The sequence below is a fragment of the Pipra filicauda genome, unplaced genomic scaffold, assembly GCF_003945595.2.
Source record: "Pipra filicauda isolate LSUMZ 115617 unplaced genomic scaffold, ASM394559v2 scaffold14_size4853619_pilon, whole genome shotgun sequence".
NCBI classification, from domain to species: domain Eukaryota; kingdom Metazoa; phylum Chordata; class Aves; order Passeriformes; family Pipridae; genus Pipra; species Pipra filicauda.
The window spans coordinates 2,709,127-2,721,236 of NW_024103985.1; the positions used below are offsets into that span (position 1 = coordinate 2,709,127).

Genomic DNA, 12,110 nt, shown 5'->3' on the forward strand with positions numbered 1-12,110 from the left:
CAGTCCTGGGGCTGGACCCGCCAATTTGGAGAAATTCCCTGAAATTCAGCGAATTTCAAAATGCTGCCTGTGCAGTGCTGGGAGGGAGGGAGGGAGGGAGGGTTTGCAGCACGGCAGGGTTATCTAATGAGCAGGGCTCGCACAGAGCAGTGCGCCAGGACGCTGCTTCCCCCGCCGAGGCTCGGCCACCAACGCGTGCTCCGGCTCGCAGGCTCCGGCTCAGGCACCTGCCGGGAAGGACGGAGCGTGTCGTTCCCCATCAGTTCCTAGCAGAAGAAAAAATGTGGTGAATATGAGGTACATCTGCATCATTATGGTGCAATTACTTCCCCCTGTAACCAAATGTTAAAGCTGGAATTAATATTTCATGCAAACAGCACGCGAATTGATGTCTTCTGCCCCAATCAATTTGACTCAAACTTTGTCTTTGACCTGCTTTTATCCTTGCTGCCGTATCCACTCTGCACTCAGCTTTTACAGGGTAAATGTTAATACTCAAGGGGCCGATTAGTTACTGCTGACAACTTTCAGGCACTAAGGAACCCTTTTTGTCCTGGACTGGATTTGAGCAGTAGCTCCAAACCCAGCTGAAGAGCTGGGGCCATCTCAGAAAGCAGAAGGTACCAGGGATGGTGGTCACACAGCAGGAGTGAACTGCAGGAGAAGGGAATTACATCAAAAGAAGTCTTATTTAGGCTGGGAAGCCTAAATTTTGGGGTGTCAGATGAGTGTCTCTGTGCTATCTCCCCTCCAGTGGGTGTGCTTGCTGGGGGCAAATAATCTTTCCAGCTTGAGACAGCACTGGTGGGATTCCGAAGGGGTTGAATGTAAATCATGATTGTGCTTATGCCCTCTAATGAGCAGCAGGGAGCACAAGATGCCAAGTATTTTCAGAGGTGTTTGTCAGGAAACTACCACTGTGTGTGGGAAGTGAGAGCCTCGAGAAGAATTATTTGACATCCGCTTTATGAAGCAACTAAGAAATTAAAGATCTGTGAGGCATTTAAATCAAATATTTGAAAACTAGGAAGCATGAAACCATGGCAATAGGAAGCTCTGCTAACCTTGGAAAATTATATCCAGCAGTTCTCTGCAGTAAACAGAGCACAATATCAACAAGAGCTTTTACATCCCCCCTTGCACCTGAGAGGCTTTCAGTGCTGAGCAGGACCATGCCTCTGAGCTGTGTCCTCTGCTCCACTCCTGCTCTAAGTTTGTTTTAAATGAAACAGTGGTGCTGGGCCAAATTAAAGTTCAGCGAAATGAAAGAGGGCTATAACTCAAAGGCAGTGCTTGTTAGAGTGCTGCCCAAAGCAATATAACATGGAATGATTCTCCAGATTTCATTACTAGTGGAATATCCTGCCCAGTTTATAAATCTAACTTGATTATTAATGTTTTTATTGTTCTCCATTAGCTGCCCTAACAAAGAGGGCATAAAATAGCAGATGGAACAGAGCTTGACTTGAGTGATTCCACTGAATTTTTAGTACGCCACTTTTGAGATTTACAACTTCGCATTTCGCACTGCTGCCTTTACAGTAAACCCCAACCCCTCCTTCCACAGCATTCACAAATTGCATCTTTTTATGGCTGTTGAGCTTGGGCATCTCAGGGGTGCAGGCAGCAAAACCTCTCTATACCTTGGTAGTAACTGAGTAATGAGAGCTCTCACCTCAGTGGGCTTTGAACCACGTCTGGGGGGAGGTCTCCCTTCAAGTTGTACTTTTCAGAGGAGCCGGCGTGTGGAGTTTGAACAGCGAAGGTGTTGACCTGGAGACTGGCTGGTTTGGAACGGAGCCAGCTGTTAAACAGGCAGCTCCTGCCCATTCCTGCCTGCTGCAGGTGCACAGCTGTACAGCTGTGGCAGGGCAAAAGCTCTGGCTTGGGGATGGACTGATGCTCGGGGCTGAGGAAGCGTGGCTTGAGGGAGGCACTTTGCTCTGGGGCCTTGCTTTGCCCTGGCGCTGGGGTTGCAGGACAGGAGGTGGTGGTGGTGGCCTCACTGAGATCATCCCGTGTGGACATGGGCTCTGGTGTCACCACCCAGGGATGCAGGAGTGCCAGGAAAGTTTTAGTTTGGTTGCAAGAGCATGGGTGGGATAAAAAAAAAGACTGTGAGTGGCTTTTTCTTGACTTTGTGGCCAGGGGTGAGAGGGGAGATCTGTTCGTGCCCCCAGGGCGTTTCTCCAGCTGGGGATTGCTGAGCATTCCTGGGGGCTTGCGTATGACCAATGCCTCTCTCAGCCTCCTGCTCACAAAGCCCTGTCTGTGTTGTTCCCAGAGAAGTTGCTCCCAGGGGATGGAGGCATTTGCATTCATCGGTGGAGACCAGGGACCCGCGTCCCCCTCTGCCGCCGTCCCAAGCGGCTCTTTGTTCAGGGCAGGGCCCTCGCCTTTGTGGCAGCTTCTCATTTGAATGACAAGGATGCACTTGTGGGGAGAGCGGGGTGGCACAGAGCCCTACCAGGCTGTGCCCCCCCGGCTGGCTGCGGTGGGCTGGGGGATAGACAGAGGTTCCTCTGTGTGCTCACGTCAGGGAGAGGAGGGGCAGGAGTAGCAGCAGTTTCCTATGAGTCTGTGCCCCGTGTCTCACAGGTGCCAGATTTCAGACTAGAGCCCAGCCCATGACTGGGATATGGGTTCATCCTTGCTGTTTCTGGGGTGCTGCCCCGGGAAGGGTAGGAGTATCCTGCTGCTGCCGCTGCCAGATGCCCAGTGCAGCTGCACATCCTGCTCCCACCTGCCAGGAGTCTGCCAGGAACTCCCCTAAAGTGCTGCATTTAAGCACCCGGCGTCAGGCATGTCCCTGAGACATGGCTTAGCTCCTGTTTCAAGGCTTGGGATAATCAGCTTCTTAAAGTACAATCCTTGTAAGAATATAGGCTGTTCCCTCTATCAGGAGAAAGTACCAGGCTTCTTCTGTTTCTGCTAATGGGGAAATTAAAAATTGATAATTCCAGTTGGAGCTTCATTCATCCTCCTAAAATGGTGAGTCTTTAAGGACAAAATGCTCAATAGATTCCCTAAACAATAATGCATTCAGGCCAACAGCACTGAGGAGAGGAGCTTTGCTTGGCCCCCCTGCCACTAAAACACTTCATGCCTTCCCATATGGAGCAGGAACCATCCCAGGTCCATGAATTCCCTCCAAGAAAGCTAAGCTACCATATTAAAAAAAATGACAAAATGAAGTGCTGTTGGTTACATTTTGAGGTACCTCTTGAAGCCAAAGTACAATGCAAACTAAATTGACAAAAGGCTGGCTGGAAGCTTTCAAACAGCCGGGCTGCTGTGAAAGCATTTAATCTGGTATTAAAGCCCTGGCTGGTGTGAACTGCTCCTTCCCTTTCAGATTTGAGACTTCCACATACAGTAATGCAATTTACTCCTGGGCTTGGCTGCTATTGTGGGCCCAGCCGTGGGAATTACCCGGGCCAGTCACTCCAAATTACCCACTTTAATGAGGCTCTGCCTTCGAGAAGGGTTCAGAGCCAGTGGGTGAAACCCTGCTGTCACCAGGGACTGCCCCACGGTTGGTGCTGGGGATGGAGTATTGAGCTCCCACCTTGGCCTTGCTCTTCATCCTTGACACTGTGTTGGGTATAGAAGGAGCTCCTGGCTGGCAGGACCCCCTGTCTGGACCCTGCCATCCCTGGGGGCAGCATGCAGTGGAGCTGTATGTCCATACCCTCCTTTTGCCCCTGAAAACTCCTCAGAAGGGAGATCTCTGCCTGCGTGACTCAGCTTGCAGTGTTTCGTTATTCTCCCTCATTAAATCAGACGTGCAAAGAGGCAACACAAAACTCAACGTGTGCCCATCCCTGCCCGGCACCGGACGGGGCTCTCCTGGTTCAGGGCCTGGGGGTGGCTCACCAGTGAGACCATGTGGGTCATGGGGTGACATGGGTGATGTCATCATGAAACTGGGGGGTTTGGGTGTGTGTGACACCCTGTTTGTCCTGGCAGGTTCGGTGGTGCCGGCGGCGGCTCGCTCTGACTCATCGCCGGGGCCGCACACTAATTTCTCATTATTTACTCATTGGCAAAAGTGCTGCAGGAATGGGCTGTGTGGCTCCGGGAAAGGTCATGCTGCGGCTCAGGGAACCTTTATTTCTGGATGCTGTGGGGGCAGGCGTGTCCCCTGTGTGGGTCTGGGGTCCTGGCTGGCCCCGTGGAGGTCACAGCATGGGAGGGGAAAAGCCCTCACATCTCGGGTGATGGTGAACCTGGGCCACCACTTTGTCACTCTTTAAAGTATCTTGCTCAGAGTAGAGCAGCACTTGAAAGCTAAGGATTTGATTTCTAAATAACCTGAGATCTGACAGCAACAGTTCTCAAAATGCTTTCTTTAATCAAAATCACTTTAAATGGGTAGATTTGGGAGTTTCGCAATCACTTGCTGCTGCGCACGTGCAAGCTGCATCTTCTTTGTCCCAGATTTTTATGAGGATTGTCTCTGTTTTCTGGGTCAGAGAATTAGGAGATTTGATGTTATATTAAAAAAAAACCCACACCAAACCACACATGCAAAGTTAAATCCAGTGCAAAACAAAGCAGACGTGCGGGGGCGAGGGGAAGGAGCTGCTGAAGGACCGGAGAGTTTTAGATCAGCGTAACGAGAAACTGCCTTTGACCACGGGTTTGTTCCGAGGGAAGTCCTGACGTGGAGTAAATGCCGATGCTCACCGAGGAGTGTGGTCTTCAGCTGGGACTCTGGCTGTTTGATTAGCCACGATGATTTAATAGAAAGGAACCCAATTAAATCTGAGGAATTTCCTGCGTCAGAATACACCATGTGCACAGGAAAGTTGTTCTTCCAAGAAATCTGGAGATGATCTACAGCTCCTGGCGAGAACAGCCCAAACACGGTGACTTGGGAAGTGGAAGTATATTCAGGAGGTTTTTTTCATATTATTTTTACAAGAGGGAGTTTCTGCCCATTGACTGTCAGTGGTCAGGCGGAGTTCTTCATGCTGGCTGACATATTATTTCATCCTGACAATATTGATCTTTTGAGTGAACAAAAGCAATTTTACCTGTGTCACAGAGCCCTTGCTTGAAGGTGATGGACACGTTTGGATTACATCGTCTTGTCATTTAACAAACTCCAACAGGCACCTGCTGTGGTTCAGCTCCCAGTGCTGCCGCTACCTCCCGGTTCTGCTCTGCAATTCAGGTGTGTCCTACAGAGCCCACTGCACATGTCCTTCCTTAAGGATGCAGGACAAAAAGTTCCCTCATCCAAAATACAAGTGGGAGATAAGAGATCTGGACTGCTTCACCCACAGGTTTGTCTTCATTTGTCGTGCACCGTGTGGGGGCATTTAACCCGGGGCTCACGTCCCAAACCACCTGGCTCTGGATTTTTCTAGTTCCCACCAAATGCCCCTTGCTGGAGATGGCAGGCTATGAAGAGATCAAAAGGAAACTTCACAGGCTGTTGCCAGACTTTGGGGATTTCACTGTCCAAGGCTTTTCTGAGGAAGCAGATCTGAGGGCGGTGCTGGGATCAAGGGAGCAGCTGAACCCTGGAGGGCACCCAAATGGGATAAAAAGATGGAAAAGACCAGGAAGGGGTTTCTATGGGATCTCTTTTGAGAAGCAAGCCTGGAAACGCTCATCTGAGAAAGCATCCACTTGATTGGCAGCTGTAGACTTCCCAAAATACTGCGAGTTCTAGGCTGTAGTGCTTGTTCTCAGGCTTTGACTGTCTGCATTATCAGTCAACCCTTCATTAAGATTCGCTTTTCTCCGTGAGGTGTTGTCACGTGCAGAAGTGCTACTGCTGATACTGTGGCTGGAGTACGTCTCAGGAGATGATTTTCCTGTTTCCCTCTGTGGAAGCTGTGACTTCTGGTGCCCTGAGCTGCTGGGTGACTCTGCTGGGCTCCTCCACGGCCATAATTACCAAAAACTTGGATGGCTGTTGGGCTGAAGGGTGTAACACAAGAAAATGCTCCTTTTGTTTTACTATTGCTCCTGGGGAGTTTGATTACAGGACCCGAAGGAAAGCACAAGGCGCAAAATGATACTACGACTGCTAGAGACAGTCCCACCACGACTCCAGATCTAATTACCTGTAAGCTCTGGAGCTGATGAATTCAGCCTTTGGGAAAGGGTGTCAGGTCTCATTTATCACTGAGCAAGAGAAAAACAAAGCAGTCTCTCCTGTTTTTCTTGAGCCCACCACGTGCAATCTCCTCCGGAGATATTGCATCCACTCCACATTAGTTATGTCCTGGCTGGTGCTTGGTCGAGGCTGCACCTTTAACAAGGCTCGTTTTGGGGAGCATGGGGAGCTCCCCCCAGCCCACAGTCTTGTTCCCACCCTGTTGCTTGTGTTTACTTCATGGTTGCTGTTCCTTTCTCACGCTCATAGTGTCCCTCTGGCACGTCCACCACAGAAGGGCAATCAGTGATGCTGCTCAAGAAGTGTTTTTCTCCTTTGATAAATTCTCTGCATTAAATTGGCTTTTATTTTTCTTGTTTGTTCTCCATTTTGATGCTGCTTGGCAAGTTCCCCGTTGCTCTGTACCGAGCCATGCTGTCTCTACCTTTGCATCCTTCACATCAGAGATGCATTTTTGTTCAAAAGTGAGAGGAAATTGGATTCACAAAAGGGAAATTCCTCACAGACGTGCCTGTGAAATGGCAACGTGTTTTATATAAAGGCACAGCTAAAGAGAGGTAGGTGGTTTGGGACTTTTGCCACATTTATTTTTATGTTGCAGAAATGTATCCTCCAGGTCTGATCAACAAGACTCTGAAATGAGGAATAATCTTGCCTGGCCTCAGCTGGCACTGAAGTGTACAGCAATCCAGTCCTTCCTCCCAGGCGGGATGCATGTCATGTTTCATGACAGAATGACAGCCCTGACAGACAATCTGTTGCTGTTTTGGCATTTCTGATACACCTTGTGCTTTGGTACACACTCACTCAGTGTCCAGCAGGATCAAGATAATCTAGAGGAAATGAGCTGACACACTCCAGGGTCCCAATATGGGCAGTGAACAGGGCAACACTGATTTGAGTAGTCTTCTACCTGCTCACCTGGGTTAAAAAACTCAGCCAAGATGATACAAAAATTTTCTTTCTCTGCCTAAAGCCCACAGCATCAAGTGCATGATCACATGCCAGGCTCTGAGACACCAGACAGATGTGCTTGTTGACCAAGCAGCCTCACTGAAAGGTGGCCTGAGCTCCAAGCACCAGATCTGAGAGTCAAAGGCTTCCCTTTGTGAAGGGCATCCAGTCCAGGCTGGAGTGGGTGGCTTTTCTTTGCTTCTCCTTCACGTTTCTGTTACTAGGGAGTTACTTTCGCTGGTTTATCTCTTCCCAGCAAGGTCTTTCCCTGCATCAGGGTTTACCAGGAGCCCAACGCGCCCTTCAGGCAAAGCCCTTTCCCCAGAGGGAACAGCTCCTGAGGGTTCATGTTCCCTGCCTGGGATGAGGAGGCTGGAGGAAATGGGTGACACTGGGAGCCCCTCCGTTCCCCTCCCTGCAGCCCCTCGGTGTTGGCAAGAGCTATTCCAGAAAATCGCCTTTTCCAGCAAAAGGAGTTTATTTCTGCAATAACAAACGTCGTGGTGAGGCAGGGCTCCAGAGCCGAGGTCTCCGAGGAGATGCGCATCAGCCGCTTTCCTTCTGCGGACAAAACCCCGGGCGAGCCCCGGCCCCGGCTCCTGCCGGCGAGGGACGGGACCGGGCGGCGCCGCTCGGGGACCCCGGAGCGTCCCGTCGGTGTCGTGCCGGTGCCCTCTTGTGGAAACTGGGAAAATATCCGAGAAAAATATGTTGGTGCTGGGCTGGGAGCGGAGGTTGGAAACCCGCCCGGGGGAGTGGAGTGGAGCAGGGTGCCGGGTGTCCCCCGGGGCTGTGCTGTGCCCCCTCCAGCCCGAGAGCCTTTGCCGTTGCTGGAAATGGTATTATTGTCATTGAGGGAGATTGTATTAACTGAGCCTGGGGGCAGGGGCTCGCAGCTCTCAAATCCTGCCCCTTGGTGCACACCTTTGGGCACTGAATCCCTGTGTGGTGACAAATGTGCATGCTTTAAGTGATAATGCTCCCAAAGCACCTCTGGACCTCCTTGCTCTTGTTCTGCAGTAACTCCCATTTCCCTTGTAGCAAACCTTTATCAACAGTGGCACACACAAACTCTGAATTTCTTCTTGAACCAGCGTGCCATGGCCCTGAGCCTGCTGGGTGTTCCCTGTAGCCACAGAGCAGGCACAGACCACCCTCCTTGGGAAGACGTCACACTGCTTTAGTCACCTCCCAAAAATGTCAGCGGGTCAGCATGCCCAGGGGACTGCAGGGCCATCGTGCTGGCTCTCCCCTTCGCAGCCCACCACCCCTCTGTCACACACTGCAGCTCTGGCTGCAGAGGGTGATGAATAGCTGCTCTGGAGCAGCACCTTCTGACCCCACCACCCGCCTTGCTCTCTGTAATAGCTGGCAGAAATAGCACTGTGCTGTGTAGGAAATGCCAGCCTGGCACCATCAGTCTGTTTTCCATCCTCTGTTCTGGTTTCCCAGCCCTGTGGGACCCTGGTGAGCTGCGGGTCCGTCTCCCACATCCACCATGGGAGCAGCCCAGGCAGTGGATCTCGCCCTGCTGCTCGGGAGCCCCATTCCTGCGGCTTCCCTGAGTTCAAGTTCTTGCCTTCTCCATGTTTCCCTCCCATCTAATTTATTAATATCCTGAAAAAGCAGCCCCTTTTAAATTTCTAAAGAATTTTAACTATTAAAACCAACTTGTCTCCTCCTGCATTTCCCAGACTTGGCAGCTCTTCTCCCTTTAATGCTTTCCTGGAAAGCAGTGTCTATAAAAGCCCAGCTGTGTCGGGGAGGTCACGAGGGCCAGCCCAGGCAGGGGCTGTGCATCGTTGGAGGTGAAAGGGAGCTGCAGTTGTGGGAGGTTTGTGCCCAATTCATCCCGAGTCCATGGGGTGACTCGCTGTCCCTCCTGCATCCTGCCTGTCTGTGTGATCAGAGATACTCATTTTTGCTTGTCTATTTAGAGGAATAGATTCTTTGAGCAAGGATATCTGCTTTTATTTTTTTTGTTTGTTTTGTAGCTCTGGGATCATCTCTCAGCCTCTAGGTTATCTAGACCCGTACAGTGTCTGAACCCTGCCACTCCTGCATTCGTTTCCTTTTGTCAAGGAACAATATTGTATTTCTGATGTTCTGTACAGGGAATTCAGTCTTGGGAGCCAGACTTGTTCAGAGCCAGGCTTGAGCAGGGACAAGGAGCTGAGCTCACATGCTCAGAGAGGCTCGGATCTTATTCAGAGCCAAGAGATACAACTGCAGAAATTTAATTAATGTTGCAAACCCCTTCAAAGCAGAGTTTCTGGCAAAATTGCCATCTCCACTGTGCAGCAGGTAGGATGCCTGAGAGGCCTCCACAGGGATCTGTCACAGAATAACAAATGTTTCTTTACCTGGATAGTTGCAAGGACAACAGAGAAAATCAATATGATACGCTCCCCTTCTCCAGGGTAGCCTTGAACCCTAACGAGAAAACTAATTGGCAGCCAGGCCCCCAGCACATCACCAGCTGGGAGTGGGGTGATGTGCAGGCTTGGACGACCTGGGGAAGGGCACAGGGTCTGACCATCACCTGTGGGTGATGAAGTAGGGCTGGTGGGGAGCCCTGAGCAGGGGCTGGTGCAGAGGAGGGCATCTTAGTTTACAAATTGGCCATGGATTGTTTATAGTAAAAAAAAAAAAAAAAAAGTGATCCCTGCAGCCAGGACTGAGCCTGGAGAAATCATAGTAATAAAGACAGTGGCAGCTGGAGTAAAATATCACCCAGCTGGTTCCCTACAAGGATGAGAGGGCAGGAGGAAATTGCTCTTTTAAGATAATCCAAATACCTGCATTTTTCAAGGGCTTCCAGGTCTCCATCCCCATTGTCCTGGAAGAAGGAACTCATCCCTGGGGGGGGTCTATTCTGGGAGCAACAGCCTTTCTGCTGTGATTGTATTATCACACTCCAGAAAGCACATGCTCAAACCATCCAAGAAGGTGGTGAGCAGAACTGGCCCATCTGTGGGGACTCTGCAGAAACAGAGGTGTTCAGCTGAGGAATCACTGCTGGTTCTCAGCTTACCCTATTTTTGTGGGGCACGAGGGCCTATTGGCCAGGAAAAAGGATGATTCTGCTCCTAATCAAGAAGCATAAAGGAAATTAGTTGTTTCCACGGCATCAGAACAGCTGAGGGAAGCTCGGGTCTCCCAGGCCTGTGGCATGTGGCAGGGCGGGCGGTAACCTCAGCACGAGCAGCAACCAAAGCAGCTGCAAACAAATCCTTTAAGGACTCTCCTGACATAAATAAACATGGAAAATAAATGATGTCCCCAGCACTCTGCCCTCAGCTGATGAGAAACAAGCTGCATTAACAAAGTAGTTCAATAACCTGGAAGAGCTTCAGAAGAGACCTGCTTGGCAGCCCGAGGAGAAGGGGGAGCGCTGCCTGTGAGTGTGCAAACAAGGTTATGAAATGTGGCAGAGCACGAAATGATACAGTGAGAAAGTACTCACACCTTGAATTATGAGTGATGATGGTTTTCCTGCGAGGAAGAGCAGAAAGGAAAAGAGTTGTCTGTAGCTGGTGGTGGATATGCAAAGCAAGGGCAAAGGGTGCCAGGTTTGTGTCCTGAATTTTGGAGCTGCAGCCTGTGTTTTCAGTCACACAAGCAGTGATCATGTCTTCTGCAGGGGAATATGCTGTGAGTTAAGAGGAGGGCACATAAAGCCTCCTGGGGGGCTTGGTGATGTAAATGCCATCCCCAAAGGTGCAGCAGCAGGTGCCTTGGCAGAGGGGGTGTTGAAGGGGCTGCTCCTGCCATCATGAGTGGCTGACCTGGCTCTTTGTGGCACAGAAAACCTTGAACTTTACCCCCAGCCCACTCTGCTCCTTCCTGCTTCCCACTGCTCCGGCCCATCTCCTGCTTCCTCCTTTAATGAGAGGGGACGGGGCATTACCCGCTATTCAGCGCTCCCTGAAAGCTTCTCCCTGACGGCCGCCCCTGGATGGATCGGAGCGGTTACCGCTTCTTTTATTCACTGTTGCATTTCTCCGGCTCCTCTAGAAAATTCCCTTTGTTCATTAAACGACCTGTCTGTTTAGGGGCCCAGATGGCTGCTTTTCTCTCGGCTTTAGAAATCGCCTGCTTAATTTCCCTGGTGCCCTGCCAGCCCCGCTCCGGGGCGGGGGAAGGAGAGGGGGAAGGAGGGTGAGCACGGCGAGGCTGAGAGGCTCTTGCAGGGCTTCCCCGGCACCGTCCCTGCCCTCAGGGACAGCTCGGAGCAGACGGGCAGGACCGAAAACTGCCACAGTCTGGTGGAGCGATGGCTGGAGGACACTTCCCACCCGCTCAGGGTCTCCTGGTGATCCCGTTTCTCCCCCCTGCCCTACTAAAACAGCACCCAGGGAGGGGCTCAGTCCCAGCACTCGCATCTCTGACAGCCTTGTCCTATTTCCAGCCTCCTGCTAGTGCGTTTCCTTGTGATTTGAATTTAACTCTTAACGTTAACTCTTGATTTTGGTGTGCAGTGCTGGTGATGCCAGTGAGCTGTGCCTGCAGCAGGCACTGGCTGCCCAAGGCATCCCTGACCACCACCCGTGTGTGTCAGCAAAGGGCTGGGCACCCCAAAAACCCCCACACCATCGGAGTTCAGGACAAGAAAACCAGACCATTTGAAAGCAGCGCAGGTGGTTTAGGCAGGGGGAGAGTGCTGTGACCCTGGCTGGGTTTGGGGTGATGGGGGAGGCTTTGCAGGAACGTGCCCAGCTCTACTGTGGATTCATCAGCAGGAAAGCCAGGCTGGCTGAGAATTGCCTTGGCACTCGAGGGAAGGCGTGTTACAACCAGGCAAGGCATAAATATATTTGATATACTGACTTTTAACATGCAGCTCCATTCCAGAGGAAATGTTGTCTAGGAGGAGGCTGCTGTGCGAGAGCAGCACCCCATCAGGGCAGCCAAGAGCAGTGCCCTGCCACAGGGGCAGCTGTGGAGCTTTGCTCACTCGTGTGTCCTGTAGCCCTTTCTACTCTCCTGGTAAAGCCCCTGTCACAGGAGAGGTCCCTCCAGG

General features: G+C 51.3%; 1 protein-coding gene across 1 annotated transcript in view; it reads left to right on the forward strand.

The window, feature by feature from the left end:
• Positions 1-12,110, forward strand: part of MMP17 (matrix metallopeptidase 17) — a 58,134-nt gene that overhangs the window by 1,461 nt on the left and 44,563 nt on the right. The window lies entirely within an intron of this gene.